The sequence below is a fragment of the Balaenoptera borealis genome (genome assembly GCF_965194805.1).
Source record: "Balaenoptera borealis genome assembly, chromosome: 7".
NCBI classification, from domain to species: domain Eukaryota; kingdom Metazoa; phylum Chordata; class Mammalia; order Artiodactyla; family Balaenopteridae; genus Balaenoptera; species Balaenoptera borealis.
In genome coordinates, this window is record NC_138864.1 from 15,368,062 (window position 1) to 15,384,461 (window position 16,400).

General features: G+C 40.3%; 1 protein-coding gene across 5 annotated transcripts in view; it reads left to right on the plus strand.

Annotated features, from left to right (window-relative positions):
• The window catches only part of GLI3 (GLI family zinc finger 3), a 287,400-nt gene that overhangs the window by 167,421 nt on the left and 103,579 nt on the right, over nucleotides 1-16,400 (plus strand). The window lies entirely within an intron of this gene.

Below are 16,400 nucleotides of genomic sequence, written 5' to 3' on the forward strand. Positions count from 1 at the left end.
AATTGGGAGTTTGGGATTGACATATACATGCTCCTATATTTAAAATAGATAACCAACAAGGACCTACTGTATAGCACAGGGAACTCTGCTCAATATTCCTAAATGGGAAAAGAATTTGAAAAAGAATAGGTACATGTATATATATAAATGAATCACTTTGCTGTACTCCTGAAACTAACACGACATTGTTAATTAACTATACTCCAATATAAAATAAAAATTAAAAAAGAAAAAAAGGAAGAAGAAAGTCTCCTGGAAATTAATGTGATCTTACTCAGGTTAGGGGGGAAAGAAGATCAGGTAGTCAGGATAGCCCTCGCCTAAACTTAAATGGTCTTTGTTTGCAGTATTGTGCAGAAAACTGATATATACTATAACAAGGGGAGTCAATCTTTGGGAGCCGCTGACCCTTATGAATGGCCTTGATTTTACATTTAGTCATATCTGGTAATCACCCTTCATTCTGAGAGAGTAAAGTTAGAAAAGCCCAAATAATACTTTGAAGAATACTGCTAGTTATTTGGATGGTAGATTGCATCTCCATGGCTATTAGTTACATCTGTGTAATTACATATACGCCAAAGAAAAATGAAGTTGTTTTAAAACAAGTCCTCCTCTGTGAACAGAATTAATTGATATTAACAACCCTAACTAAATGCCCAAGTACACATATAATATTTTACCCACAGTTTTTTGGATCCATCTCCCATTACTGACTTGTAATTTCAGAGCAGATTTGCCTGGAGGTAAGTCATAAATCTGTGTTCAGATTTCTATAAGCAGTAAAGGAGAAGTGGATATTTAGGGAGAGAGAATGCAGAAACTTGTGACTTATTCTTCAACTTTTCACTAGAACACAAGTAAGTATTTACAGGCTTCTAAAGCCTGGTAAAAATACACTCAAATAAAACCAAGATGCCAATTTAAAGCCCCCTAATACAAAGGGAAGGAAATTTCAATTTCAGGCCGAAAACTGCTATGGAATTCATCCTGTTCTACCAAAGTTTTGCAGTACAGATGGGACCACAAGGGTCTCAGACGAGGATCTGCCCTGTGGTACAGAGCCAGCAAGGGCCCACCGGGCCTGGGAGATGCAGACAGCTGATTTCTCCCAGACTCCAATCTCTGAAGTGATGAAGTAATTTAAATCAGATTTTCTATGGGATTTCAGAGTGCCTCACTCTTAAAAAATCATCTTATAGAGAAATTTCAAAAAATGAGTTTACATGATAGAATAAACTAGTTCCTCTGCGTTCATTATGGTTTGCCTTGTAATTAAATTCAAATATGAATTTATCAGTAAAAATCGCAAGTCTTGGTTCTTTGGCAGAATGTAAGAACAGCAAGCCCTCGTGTAGATCACACTGTATGTTCTAGACCCTAATTGCTGTATCTAAAGAATTAGCTTGCTAGAGATAAAAACACCACAGGATAAGGCAGGTCACGTTTGGAGAATCCTATGGGAGAGGGTTGCAATTTCTACAGGACTGCTGAGCAGGGATTTTTATAGGTTTTAATATAGTCAACCCTTTGTGTCTTCCGGTTCTGCATCTGAGGGTTCAGCCAACCTTGGATTGAAAATATTGGAGAAGAAAATTCCAGAAAGTTCCAAAAAGCAGAACTCGAATTTGCAGCACACTGGCAACTATTTACAGAGCATTTCCATTGTGTTAGGTATTATAAGTAATCTGGAGGTGATTTAAAGCATCCAGGAGGATGTTCATAGGTTATACGCAAATACTTTGCCATTTAATATAGGGGATTTGAGGATCCACGGATTTTGGTATCCGTGAGGGTTGTGGAACCAATGCCCTTCAGATACCGAGGGATGGTCCTACTTCCTGCTTTTTCAGCCAAGCTTTAGGATAATGTTGCAGCAATTGACTAAATTGTTCTCTAGCTGCCTAAATGTTTAGTTACCAAAGATTCATGATGTAAGGCTTGTAGATAATCCTGAGCCTCCCAACACACGTTCTGGAGGTGCTAGGGGAATGTCATTGCTGGGCACAGAGCGTGGTGAGCATGTGCTTTGTGGTCTCCTGGGACTGCTCGGCATAGCGGGGTCCTGGGTGGAGACACTGAGCTTATGGAGTAGGCTCTGGGAAGCTGGGGTCAGTCTCACCTCTGTGCTTTTATAATGTGACATTCTCTCTGTATGACCCTCAGTGGTCTTCCCTCCCTGCATGGCAAACGCTGGTTACACTCCTCACCCTCAAGGCCTAATTCAAAATCACCTCTGCTGGCTGTCCCAGAGGCTGTTCCTCAGAGAACCTTGTGTGCCTTTATCGCAGCCGAATCCTCTTGCCTGGTCAATTATTGTTTAGCGGTCACTGGCCCTGCTAGATTTGCGGGCATTGCCTAACCCTCGGCCAGGCACTTAGTAAAACATGCTGGGTGGCCTTCAAGGTGTCCAGTCTGGGAAACAGTGGACCAGCACTCAGAGAGCTTGACTCCCAATCTTGCTCTGTGCTGGGAACTGGCAACTTAACAATTTCCATATATTGGTTTCATTCTGTGGAAATGAAGTTACCTGCCTTGCCCGACTCTCCAGATCGCAAATCCAAGAGTTCGATGAAATCGCGTTCTTGTGAGTGCCCTTGAAAGCAGGATGCTCTAAGCAAATGTCGAAAGTGAGCATCGTGACAATTGGGGGCGTGACAAATATTGAGACTCTCTTCTGGCCTGGCTCAATCCTGAGTCGCTGGGATGCTTTGGCACCTCCTGTGATGCAAATGTAGCTGCCTGTGATCAGATCATTTTGGGCGTGGAGGTTAATCTAGGCAAATATAGCTTGGTTACTAAAATCTTAAAAGCACATCTTTGCCAAGGGGCTAAAGCAGGAGCCTGGAAAAATAAAATGATTTTATCTAGAAGTTGAACTCCAAAATGCTTGTTTTATAATTAGCTTCTAGAAAATGAGATCAAGTGAGCTTACGGAGTTTTTAGAATAAATATTTTTAATTATAAGTAGACAACATTTGGGGATATTCTCATTGTTTCATACACATGATTGTTTTTCTGGTGCCAACTTCAAAAATTAAATTGTAAGTCTCTTGAAACAGGATGTGTGTTGATGATGGAAATGCCAACAGGTCTCTGTTTAGAAGGATGGCAGACACTGCGATAATTATGCTATCATATCCTATCATTAATGATTCTATTGAAAGAGGTTTGTAAATTGCTCCTCTTTTTAGATAAACCACCCTATATTAAGGCGTCAATGATATGGTGCGGAATTAAATTAGAATCTCAGAAAATGAAATATGCTCTGTATTAGCTGTTTGACACTTAATTTGCCTCTGAATGAGTACAGGAAATCACAAATTAACCTGCCTTTGTTTTTCCAACCATGGCTTATTAGGTGTTAGAACAACTGCAATTACAGCCTAATAATAACCACCAAGCCTTATAAATATGTACGGAAATGCGTCAGTTTGTGTTAAAGAACCCAGTTTGTTAAATGGAATGCCTTTAGCTTACCCGATTTACTCTCACAGTGTTCTCCAGAGTTTATGGTTAGGCAGTGTAGACGGAGTATAGACATTTAAATTCTTCCAAATACAGTACTGGAAATAATGTTAGAATTTATTAGTATTTCCTTTCTTAACTCGAAATCATGAATTCGGATGTGGGATTTCTAAGTGGGACATGGAATGTCAGTGTCATCTTTCCCTGAGTTGTCACGTAAAGGTTGTCAGAGAAATGTATGATTCCTGCATTATGTTTATTTAATTCAAGTAGTTTGAAAATTAAGAAACACTGGATATGGGGAATTTTCCCCTTTCTTCTGAAAGTTATTCTCCCCTGAATTCACCAGAACTTATGTTCAGTAGCTAATTGGAGTGTCTCGTTCTCTCTCAAGTCCTTTGCTTTGACCACAGAGTCCATGTTTTATTAAGCCATGTAGAAAAAAGTACAATGTTTTAGAAAAATATCAATGAGTATATTTTATTACGTTGCTGAGATCGTTTGGAGCGTTAGTGATAGAACCTGAATCTGTAGCCACATAGTCGAGGCAGAAATTTCATGTGGTTATTTCTACCTCTTGGTCTTCTCTCTGCTTCCTGCTCTGCGTTGTCTCCATCAGGGCTGTGGGGTTGCATAACTCCAGGAGCTATTGTTGTAACCTACGGGAATTGATGGTGTTCTCTAGGCTAAGGCTTACTACTTGTTTTAAAATTCCACTTGGAGACTCAGACATAGAGAATGGACTTGAGGACACGGGGAGGGGGAAGGGTAAGCTGGGACGAAGTGAGAGAGTGGCATGGACATATATACACTACCAAATGTAAAATAGATAGCTAGTGGGAAGCAGCCACATAGCACAGGGAGATCAGCTCGGTGCTTTGTGACCACCTAGAGGGGTGGGATAGGGAGGGTGGGAGGGAGACACAAGAGGGAGGAGATATGGGGATGTATGTATATGTATAGCTGATTCACCTTGTTATAAAACAGAAACTCACACACAATTGTAAAGCAATTGCTTCAATACTTCAATAAAGATGTTGAAAAAAAATAAAATAAAATAATAAATTTAAAAAATAAAATAAAATAAAATTCTACTTGGAAATTTAGACAATGGGAATATTACATCCCTCTCCCCTAGAAACAGTTGTATTTTCAAGTGACTACTTTCACGTTAATGAAGAAAGCGCTCTTTCTCTTGCATTTTGAGTGTGTGCTTTTTTTCCTTTGCTTTAGTGTTAGAATGCATTTAAGCACGCTTACTTTTGAAAGTAATTTTTTTGTTTGTTTTGTTTTGTCTTGTGGCCGCACCACACGGCACGCAGGATCTTAGTTCCCTGACCAGGGATCGAACCCGTGCCCCCGTGCAGTTGGAAGCACAGAGTCTTAACCACTGGACCGCCAGGAAAGTCCCCCAAATATCGATCTTTTACATACAGGTTTTCTGAGCCAAAGTTTCCTCATTTATGGACCACTATGAATTTCGGACCGTCCATTTGCTTCTGCTGAGCTTGGCAATTCATTTTTCAAAGCAGGATCAGCCTCAGTTACTAATGTATTACAATAATTCGAGCCCCACAGATCTTGCCGGTGGAGCCGGGAGCTACCCTTGTCTCGTGCTGTGGGTGCGGGCAGCACTGCGTCCCGAGCTGCATCCCAGGCCAGCGCTCTGACCGTCTGTCGCACTTCACCATCCCCTTAACTAATTCAGTTTACAAAATCAGCTTCATCTCTTCTCTCCCGGGGGAACTGAGCACTGTTATGTTCTCTTCTACTCGGCAGCTCTTTCTTCTCTTAGTGGAGTCAACGTGCCTCTTGCCAAGGCTGCCTGACTCACTGGAGTTATTTCACCGAAGTATGATAGAGCTGCTCCTCCCACTCAAAGTGGTCCACTTCGTGGCGCCTGGGGAGAGGGCAGGACGCGGTACATCATTAATATGAGCTGGGAGACAGGGGGATTTGGAAATAAATGAGGCTCCCCCCCGCCGCCACCATGGTTATGACTGCCTTTTAGGGTTCCGAGCTGGGAAACTGGTAGCAAGTTTGGAGTATGAATAAATACATTTCTTTCCAGACAGAGGAAATTCTAAGAAAAGATAGAGTATTATGGTAAAAGCTTAGAGAAAGAAAGAGGAAGTGGATGACCAGAACTACTACTCAGTTTCCCCCCTGTCCTCACCTCCCTCCCTCCTCTCCTCCCTCCCTCCCTGGATTCAGCACCTTGTGTGAGAGTTGCTTAGTGGGAATTCATCTAATACTTATTCAAAAGCAGCCTTCACTCTAGCCATCTACTTAAAACTTGGTGATGGGCTCATAATACATAATAGTGATTTCATTATTTTCATTCACAGGGAAAGCCTCCAGTAAAATGTAGAGATTGAGCAAAACCTTGTATTTGTATTTGGGGGCATAACTTGTTTGGAATATTTTAATAGTACAATTTAAAATTAGCACAGGCAAGCCCTTTTCCCTCGTGTTTGTGCTCTACCGTAAACGTTATTGAGACTGATAAAGTGTGATGACATATCAGATTTCAGGCATACCTTGTTTTAGTGTGCTTTGCAGATATTTAATTTTTTTACACATAGAAGGTTTCTGGAAACCCTGTATTGAGCAAGTCTATGGATACGTCTTTCCAACGGCATTTGCTCACTGATAGTTCGCATTTTTTAGCAATAAAATATTTTTTAATGAAGCCATGCACATTGGCTTTTTCTTAGACATAATGCTATTGCACACATAATAGACTACAGTATATTGTAAACATAACTTTTATATGCACTGGGAAACCAAAAATTCATGTGACGCGCTTTAGTGCGATATTTGCTTTATTATGGTCTGGAACCGAACCCATAATATCTCCCAGGTAGGCCTATACATCAAATACTGTAGCTAACATTTTGTAACACTCACCTCCACCCTCCAAAATAAGAAAAGAAAAAAGACTAGAAAAGAGAAGAAAAGAAAATGAACTAGGTTATGATCACATCTCTTGGGGGCAAAGACCACCTGTGTATGTCTTTGCATTTGCTAGGCTGAGCCCGTGCCTTTGAGAGTGGCTCCTGGATAAATATTGTTTTCCATGGTGATAATGGGCTGTCCTTTTTCAGGCCAGTACAGGATGACTGCCATCTTCTTTCTTTTGTTTTTGTTGGTTTACTTTGGTAGGGTGTGTCACCTCATGCCAACAAAGCTAGCACACTGAGGACTCAAAATCAAAAGCTCGATTCCTTCTGAAGATGATGTTAATATAAATACCTACCGCAGTGTCAGATGCTCTCCACTGCCAAATGAATTCCCCGATATTAAATTAGTTACTGGTTGTGAAGGTCTGAGGTCACCTTATGTGACTAGGTACCATTGAACTTAATAGCTGCTTCTCAGGCCCCTCACGTGGCAATAAAATTAATGAAATTAGCAATCTTTAATTGATAATGTAATATGAATACCAAAATTCCAAATATAAGGGGGAAAAAGAAATGACTAGACCATTCACATAAAAAATATAATAATGGCCGTAACTGACATTTTTGACTACTTACTGTGGGCACAATTTTAGAAACTTTACAAAGCTATCTCATGTAGTACTTAGACTATTCAGCCCTAGGATGGAGTTATTATCTCTAGCCTCCTTTCCAAGATATGGAAACCTTGACACAGAGAAGTTAATGGTTGTGCCATTATTTAAACCTAGACATCAGACACTACACTCCTTGCACTTGACTTTCATCCTCTGCTCATGAAAACGAACACTGGGGCCTTTGGTGCTCTAGTTTCTACTTACTGGATGAGCCCAAATAATTCTAACAGTACCTGATAGGAAATTTTCAGTGTCACTGGCTGGCATCGTGTTCTGCAAAATTCTAAGATAGGAACATGGCAGTGAGGAGAAGAGCTGGAAGAAGCCTTGTCTGTAGCAAAACAAAACAAAATAAGATACACATCAAGGTTTGCTACTGTGGAACTTGTAACCCCCAACAGCTGGACATTTATATATCCAGCTACGTGGAGTATTGGGTGAATTGTGATTCATCCACTCGGTAGAATATTGAAAAAAACAGTAGCATTTGAGAAGACCCTATGAAAACATGGATAAATAATGGTCAGTGATTACAGCTGTGTACCCTATAAAATGTAAGCCATGTTGGATGAGATCATAACATGTATCTGCCTGGAACCTTCTTCCCTTAGTCGTCTATGGCTTGCTCCCTTACTTCATACATTTCCCTGCACAGACATCTCCTTATCAGAGAGGTCTTCAATGAAGAACCATCTAATGAACAGGGATTGACAAGCTATGGCCTGTGAGCCAAATTCAGCCCATGGCTTGTTTTATTGGAATCCAGTGACTGCCGCTTATTTACTGTTGTCTCTGGCAGCTTTAGCAATCAAGGGCAGAGATGAGTAGCTGAGATAAAGGACATGGCCCGAAAAGCCTAAAATACAAAATTTCCCAAGGCCTGATCTAAAAGAACACCCCCTTTCTAGCCTCACTACCCCCTTTCCCTGCCTCACTTTTCTTTTTTTAATAAGTGATGCCATGCACCATATTTTCGACTCTCAGGCTTTCCCACTGCTATTCCCAACATTTCTTGTTGCATATCATATCAGTTCACAAAAAAGAAAATAAGTCTTATTGTTTGGGTATCATTTCTCATGATCCACTGAAAAAATGTAAAGTCTGCCTCATTTTCAAGCACTACCGTAGACCACCTACATCCACAGTTCCCAGTCTAAGTATGAAAATATTGGTGAGCTTCAATTCCTAAACTTTAAAAATTTTAATGAGCTGGCGGTATCAATCCAGATGAACCCACACACACTTTACTTTGCGTTAAGAAATGAACATGAAGCAAATAAATGGTACTCCAAGGGCATACTACATTTTTCTGTTTTGCAATATTCCTTTCTTTAAAAAAAAAATTATTGAAGTATAGTTGATGTACAGTGTGTTAATTTCTGCTGTACAGCAAAGTGATTCAGTTGTACATATATAGACATTCTTTTTCGTATTCTTTTCCATGATGGCTTATCACAGGATATTGAATATAGTTCCCTGTGCTCTACAGTAGGACCTTGTTGTTTATCCATCCTATGTAGAATAGTTTTGTCTTGCAATATTTCTAATGACTGAAATATTGAATTCGGTCATTGGTTACAGAGAAAGCAGGCCCTAATTATAGTGCATATTCAGAGAGTCTGAGAGCCAGCTTCTTGGATAAATTCCTGTGTTCTTTGTGCTGGGCTCAGCAGTCCGGCCGGGAGCAGATATTGACTGAAGGTATTCACGGCCACTGAACCGGAAGCTGCCAGCTCTATAGAGCCTGCCGTCCAGCCTGTTGCAAGGGGCCTGGGGGGCACTGGGCTGTAACAGACTTTTTTCTTTGTGTACAATGCTTCCACTCATGTTAAGCCTGGCTTCAAAGAAAACAGAAATTTACTGCCATCGTTGTATTTAGTTTTCAAAGTATGCATTGGAGAAAATTGAACTTTCACAGAATTTGTCCCAACGGGAAGGCACTTTCCAGTTAGTTTTTAGGTGATAAATACCACCCAAACCCAAGCTGCCTGCAGTTCTTCCTCTGTGGCCATCCCTCCCTCACTTAGGTAACAGAACCTGCTTTTTCCAAACCTAAACAAAGACATGCCATTTCCTATAGCCGCTCAGCAGGCTGAGTTCATTTCAGACCCTTCCCCAGGGGAACAAAGGCTGGGGACACAGGACTGCCTGTCACTCACTTCTTTTTGTTATTGCTGCATCCCCACCCCTGCCCCCAGCGAAATTCATACAGAAAAAAAAAAAAAAAAAACAACAATGTTCGCAGATTTGTTTCCAGGAACCTTCCTGCTAACTTTTTGAATCCTAAGTAACAAATTAGCTAGATTTTTGCATCTTTGGTCATCCGAGCCAACTAAGCATACTAACAGAAAAGAGCAAGAGGAAGGTCTGTTTTCAAACTCATCCTCTGAGTCCAAGGGTAGTGATGTGTTGCAGGACATGCATTAGATAACTGTATTGAAAAGAAATTTGAAATAAATATATGGACCATTTTTAGTTCTGATGTGATCTTTGTAAGAGGCGGATCAGAACAGTAATGGGCATCGTGACATTGCAGTTGGGTAAAAATTAACCAGTTAAATGGCGTATTGGTCCCATGTTTACCTCCTGCTTTAACCCAGCTGAACTGGTGACACTGTATCAATGTTTGTAACACTGGTGTTGAAAAATGTCAAGTGTAATGAGAGATCTATACCCTTCACCTCCGGTCTCTCCTCTCCCACTGTCTCTGTCTGTCTCCCTGTCTCTCTCTCTCTCTCTCCCTCCACACAGCGAGGGGAATTGAACTCAGAAAGGTAAGAAGTGGCAGGAACTGCCTTAGGGCATGAGAGTACAGCCCTCCCTTTGTATCTGTGGGGAATTGGTTCCAGGACCCCCGCTGGATACCAAAATCTAAGGATGCTCAAGTCCCTTATATAAAATGACATGGTGTTAGCATATAACTTATGCAAATCCTCCCATAAACTTCAAATCATCTGTAGATTACTTATAATACCTAATACAATATAGATGTTACATAAATAGTTGCCAGCATGCTGCAACTTCCAAGTTTTGCTTTTTGGAACTTTCCAGAAAATTTTTTTCCCCAAATATTTTCTATCCATGGTTGGTTGAACCCATGGATGTGAAACCCCAGATACAGAGGGCTGACTGTACATTTCCAGTAAAGAAAAAAAATAAGGATCTCCAATCCAAAGCTATAGATTTTCTAACATTCAACCACGAATATTCTGGGTAATGAAACATCCCACATGTTTATGAGTTACAGATATTTAAAACTTTCTTATCCAACTACAGAGAGATTACAATTTCATTAAAAATTTTGCCATTGAGACTGTTATAGGGAATAGAAACTTGGCCTCCATCTGAAAATCTAATTCATTAATACCAAAATGAATGAGCGGCAGTTGAAGGCATTCTTTTACAAGTTCACCTGTGAGGGTCCCTCAGCGCTGGTTGCTAGTGGGTACCTGTGAATAGTTCCTAAGGAACCTGACACCGCCCACCCCCCCCAGGCCCCAGTCATTCCTAAGTAGTAAGAGCTTCTGCCTGAAGGAGTTATATTAACTCAGTGCATTAAATAATTCCCAGGGCCTGACAAGGTTCATGTGTGTCTTCTACTACCTAGAATGAGTTTAGCACTAACCAGAGAATCACCATCTTCCAAATACATTCAAATAGTATTCAAATATTGCCAAGTTCACCAGAAGTGAACAGTGTCTTTATTATGTAAGGTGGGAAAAGAGATGTACTGGCAGTTAAATGACCTGCCAAATGATTTGCAAAACAAATCACCAAACCCTGTTGCTTGAATATGGTTTACATTTTGAAGACAGGGTCCAAAGAAAGCATTCCTAGCTTCCTAAAATGCTTCTTGCCTCTATTCAAAGTGATCTCTGACTCCTCCATGGAACAAAATCCCCATCTTCCTAGCATACATGGTTTTCAACATAAACTGTGCACAGCCGTGAAAGTTTTCAGAAACAGATTCAAAGATTAAATCAGGAAAAAAGGCAATCAGACTTCTAAAGAGGTCTCTGATTTTTAAAGGTTTTTCCTACCGTATTTGCCTGGGATATAACACATGAAAATTAGGATTATATGAGATTGTGTTAATATTAACATTTTGGGTTTCTTTATTTAGCGTAAACATTTTCTTTTATTTCACTATGCACACACACACACACACACACATATATATACTCACATACATATATACACACACACTATATATATATATGCACACTCACATACATATATAAATACACACACACATATACACCCCCAAAACACACATATATATATACTCATATACGTATATACACACTATATATATATATATTTACATACTCATATACATATATACACACACTATATATCTATATATATTTACATGCTCACATACATATATATATACTCATATACATATATACACACACTATATATATATATTTACATACTCATATACATATATACACACACTATATATCTATATATATTTACATGCTCACATACATATATATATACTCATATACATATATACACACACTATATATCTATATATATTTACATGCTCACATACATATATATATACTCATATACATATATACACACACTATATATCTATATATATTTACATGCTCACATACATATATATATACTCATATACATATATACACACACACTATATATATATATATATTTACATGCTCACATACATATATATATACTCATATACATATATACACACACACTATATATATATATTTACATGCTCACATACATATATAAGCGCACACACACACACACATACACGGTGCTCACGTCTGTCCATTTTCCTCGTGGTCATCTCAGCCTGTCCTGGAGCTTAGCCGATAAAAGACTGCATGATCCTCTTCTTCATGGAAGTAGTCAAGAGGAAAAAGAAGGTCAGCCTGAAGTATTTTAATCTTGTTTTAATGTTCAAAAATCTGGTCACTCAGACTTTGGATTTCAGGGCTGCTGAGATACATGCATCAATAGTTACTGGATGGAGGGAAGAAGAGTCCACTTCAAGGGTCTGCCAGACGTCAGGGAATTGGGGGTATGGGGGCTGCTGAGAGCAGAGGCCCAGCCTCAGGCCTAAGGCTCCACTGAGCTCTATGGAGGGATTCTCTCCAAGTCGACAGGCACCCGGTTGGTGATGTCACGTGCTGTTTGTGAGACTTTTCAAAGCCAAAGTCCTTGAGCCCTTCGTGAGTCTCTCTCCATCTCTGGGGTGTGCGGAGCAGGCTGTGTGGCTCTGACCTGGACGGGTCGTACACTGGTGAGGGCCCTCCCGTGACCTGAAGTACAGTCAGAAACTACACTGCACCGTTTTTAATTTGGCTGGACTTCCCCACCTCCCCCCATCTTTGGACCCAGACAAACATAGGACTGTTCAGTTATTTTGATTGTTGTTGTTTGGTGTTTCTTTGTTTGCTGGGAGGAGGAAGGTAAGAGGAAGTTGAATTGGAAAGACAGAAACCTAGAGTCTGGGCGCTTCTCCCCCAGTGCAGGAGGGAAACGTCCTTCAGGGTCTGTTTGCTTTGCAAGGGTGTTCTTTGATGAGGTCTTTGTCTGGGGGACCCCACTGAAGTCTCAGTGTACTCAAGCTTTAGAAAAGGCTATTGGCCCGTCTTTGTTTTCTTTGTTGAACTGTTTATTTTGCTTTCTTCCCACGAGGTTCCCTGGCCTCGCTCTGACAGCGCTTTTCTGCATGAATTACATTTCTCGGAGCCAAGTCTCCGAATTCTTCCAGCCCATTTGATTCCGGCCTGGGTGATTAGTCCACAGCTTCGAAGTGCCGTGGACCTCTGCTAAGCAGAGTGCTTGTAAGTGCCCCTAACACGGAGACCTAAAGACATTTTGTAACCTCATTAGCGAGAGGGTAGTGCTTCATTCTGGTTTAATAACATAGCTGCTGTTGAATCATCGCTAGCTTGAAACTCACGGAAGGAGGGTACTAGTCCTTTCAACGTGAATCAGGCTCTTGAAAGAGGACAGTTCAGGTTATTATACTCATGCCCAATTCAGTAACATAAATTGTCCTGGGCCGGGTGGGAGGGGAGCCCGCTAGCTCCATTCAAGTTAAATCTACATCTGGAATTTCGTAATTATTTTGTACAAAATGCATGTCTGTGTAGAAATAATGAACAACAGTAATGAAAATTATGCAGATATCCTAATCATAGCCGTTATATTTTCTTGTGCGTATGTTTTCTGAAGTACAGTTTATGACTGAGACAGAGATGGTCAGTGAACAGACTTATGAATTATGGGTTTTTTAACCTCTACTAATATAGATTAAATATTTGATTCTTTAATGAATTATGCCTTCATTATAGGTATTGTGAAAGCATTGTGATACCACCAGAAAAAATTCAGCTGTCTTAAGAACAAAATTCTCTAAGGAGTCTGTTCACCTCTTTTTACCCACTTTTTAACACATGAGAAACTTGACTCTGACAGGCAGGTAGGGTGTGTTATACCTAACAGGGAACCTCCATTTGTTGACAATGTGCCTGGAAGTGGTTTTGACTTGAAACTTCCCCAAAGAGGACCAAAGAGTTTTTCAGAAATGATTGAACACACAGTCTGTGATGAAAATTATATGCAATGTGAATGCCCATATAGACACAGAAGCTCTTCCTTAAGGAACTGGGGAAGGTCCCAAGCCGTGTGGCCAGGGCCTGGTTCTGATTTCTTGGGATCCTTTATCTTCTTGCTGGTCCTGGTTCGAACTGAGCTCTTGGTGTCTGATGTTTACGAGCCCTTGGAATGGCTGCGTACTGCGGGGCCCGGTCTTTCTGTGAGAGTCTGTGTTCTCTTCGGCAAATAAATGCATCCACTCTGCGGGATCACGGTGCTTCTTTACATGGGAAGTAAAGAAGATTTGGAAGATGGGAATTAAACCTCTTTTGGCTACAAGAGGCCCTTCCTCCTTGGAGTGGGCTCTGAAAACAGATCCCCCAGGGAGCCAAAACACAGCTGTTGGAATACTTCCTGTGTAACACAATTAAACATCCCTTACAAGTAGGACTGGATTACAGCTTTGCTGAGTAATCGCCTCTGAGCATATTCCTCCTCTCCACCCAATAGAAAGTTGGTGACATTAGCCCATGATAATGCTTTTTTTCCGGGTTTCGAAGTGTAATTCCAGAAAATTCCAACCTAACTCGATTGGCACCTGGCTTCGGATGAGCCTCTTCTTGAAGCCACTGTATAAGCTGTTTTCACAATAAATGTGGGCCTCACTCATTTCCATCTCGGCTCTGCCACAAATCCACTGGGTCCTTGAACACGGGCCCTGATCTCTCTGGGTCTCCTTGTTTTCATCTGTGAAGTAAAGCCATTGGATTAAATGATCTTTCAGATGCCCTCTTAACATCCCACGATTATGGAAAGTTTAGGTTTCTTCATGTTTTTTTTTCCTTAGAAGAGGAATCTATGAAAACATCATGGCCCTGATACGTACATGCCCACATGCCAGTTTTTTCTCCTGCCCTCTTTCCTCCTGTGAAGATCTGCTGGGAGAGTCTTGCACAAACACTGGTTGTACCTCCTGCTTTTTTCCCCACACTCTCTAGTGATGCCTTACACATCCCTGGGCCACCGGTGCACAGGGCCACTGGGTGCCATGTGTGCCCCGTGAATATGTGAATGTTCAAATCAATTCCCTTTGGAGTGAAAAGGTCACTGGAAAACCATACTGTCCTGGTTGTTTAAAAGCCTCAATAATGCTAAAGTATAAGTGCATTTAAGCATTGATGCACATATTTGTATTTGTCTTGGAGTAATTTTCCTTTGTGTTTAAAATTATAGACTTGATTTGAATCCAGCTTGGGTACTTACTATCAGATTACCTACTCTGTCCAAGCCCAGTTTAATTATTCAGTCCCAGGTGAATCAAGAATTCAATGAAGGAGCAAATAGATAGCACATAACACAGTCTCTGGCACGTCATAAGTGTTTGACAAATGGCAGAATGACCGAATACGTGTCTATTACCATATTTAAGCCATCTATTCTAAGTTGTCCATCTTTTCTTCACCTTTTAACATCTCTGAAATTGGAATGTATCTTCCAGTCTGTTGTGTTTTACGATTGCTACTGGGAAGTGGCAGTCATGAGGAAGTTTCAAGTATCTCTTTTTTTAAATTTAATTTAGTTTAATTTTGTTAGTTTCAGGTGTACAGCAACAGGTATCTCAATAAAATTACTTTGCCTTAGAGTTTCCTTTTTGTGCAAGTACTACAGTGATATATGACAATGCCTCTGTCCGAATAAGCCTGAAAGAGCTCTTTTCGTAAGTATAAAGTAAAAATTGTAGGTGATAAGGAAGAACCATCCTTCTGAGTGGTTCCTAAAATAATGCTGGGTCTTTAGATCAATAGCATCTTAGCTTTGATGAAATACAGTATAGATCATATATATATTGACTGTGTAGGTTTGTAATCAACAAAAAAATTATTTCATCGTCAAGCATTTTTTTCCCCCAAGAACCCAGCTGACTTTTCCTCAATGTTGTAATAAAGGACCCAGTTGCAGACTGTAAAGTTAAAATGCAAAGAGAGTGTTTTCAAAATGCTCTTGCTGCTTGAATCATACAAAATGAAAAAGGAGGCCAACTTCATCCTGAAAGGGTATAAAGCAGGGAAGTATATGTTGCCTGCTGGTTGTGTTGGTGTATTTGTGCAGATGCATAGCACAGGCTCTCAGAGGGTAAGACTTCATGATTAATGGTGTTTATTCTTGACAGAAGCCTCCTTTATTTATCTGCAATACAGTTTAGCGATTTTATCAGGCACCTGAATGAGAAATATTCAGTCATACCAATATTGCAGTGTAAATTGAGTAGAGTCACTTTTTATTATATCTTTCTGCCTTATCATCTGCACAGTAATTTTCTAGCAGAGGTTTGATATGGAAAGGCTGGATTTAGCTGTACTTGACACAAAGCCTCTTCAATTTCCCTTAAAAGTTCAGGCTGCTGTTAGAAATGTGTGTGTGTGTGTGTGTGTGTGTCTGTGTGTGTGTATAATATATAAACCCTCTCTGTTATCCAAGCAATTTCAGGATGTGAAAGAATAAAGATAAAATGCACAAACCTGGATGGGAAAAGTGTTGTTAATATAAAAACATCTAATAGCCGTGAACTCACTGGTAAAAGCTCCTTTAGGGTTTAAGCTGAGGCTCAGTACCGAACCGTTTGCATGGTTACATGGTTGCAATTTTTGCTCATCCATCATCATCCAAATCCAATCAGCATAAAGCCAGACCCTTTCATTTCTCCAGGGAGAAATATCAAAGTTGAAGACCAGAGTGGCCAGGGGCAGGGGGACATCAGTCGCAATGA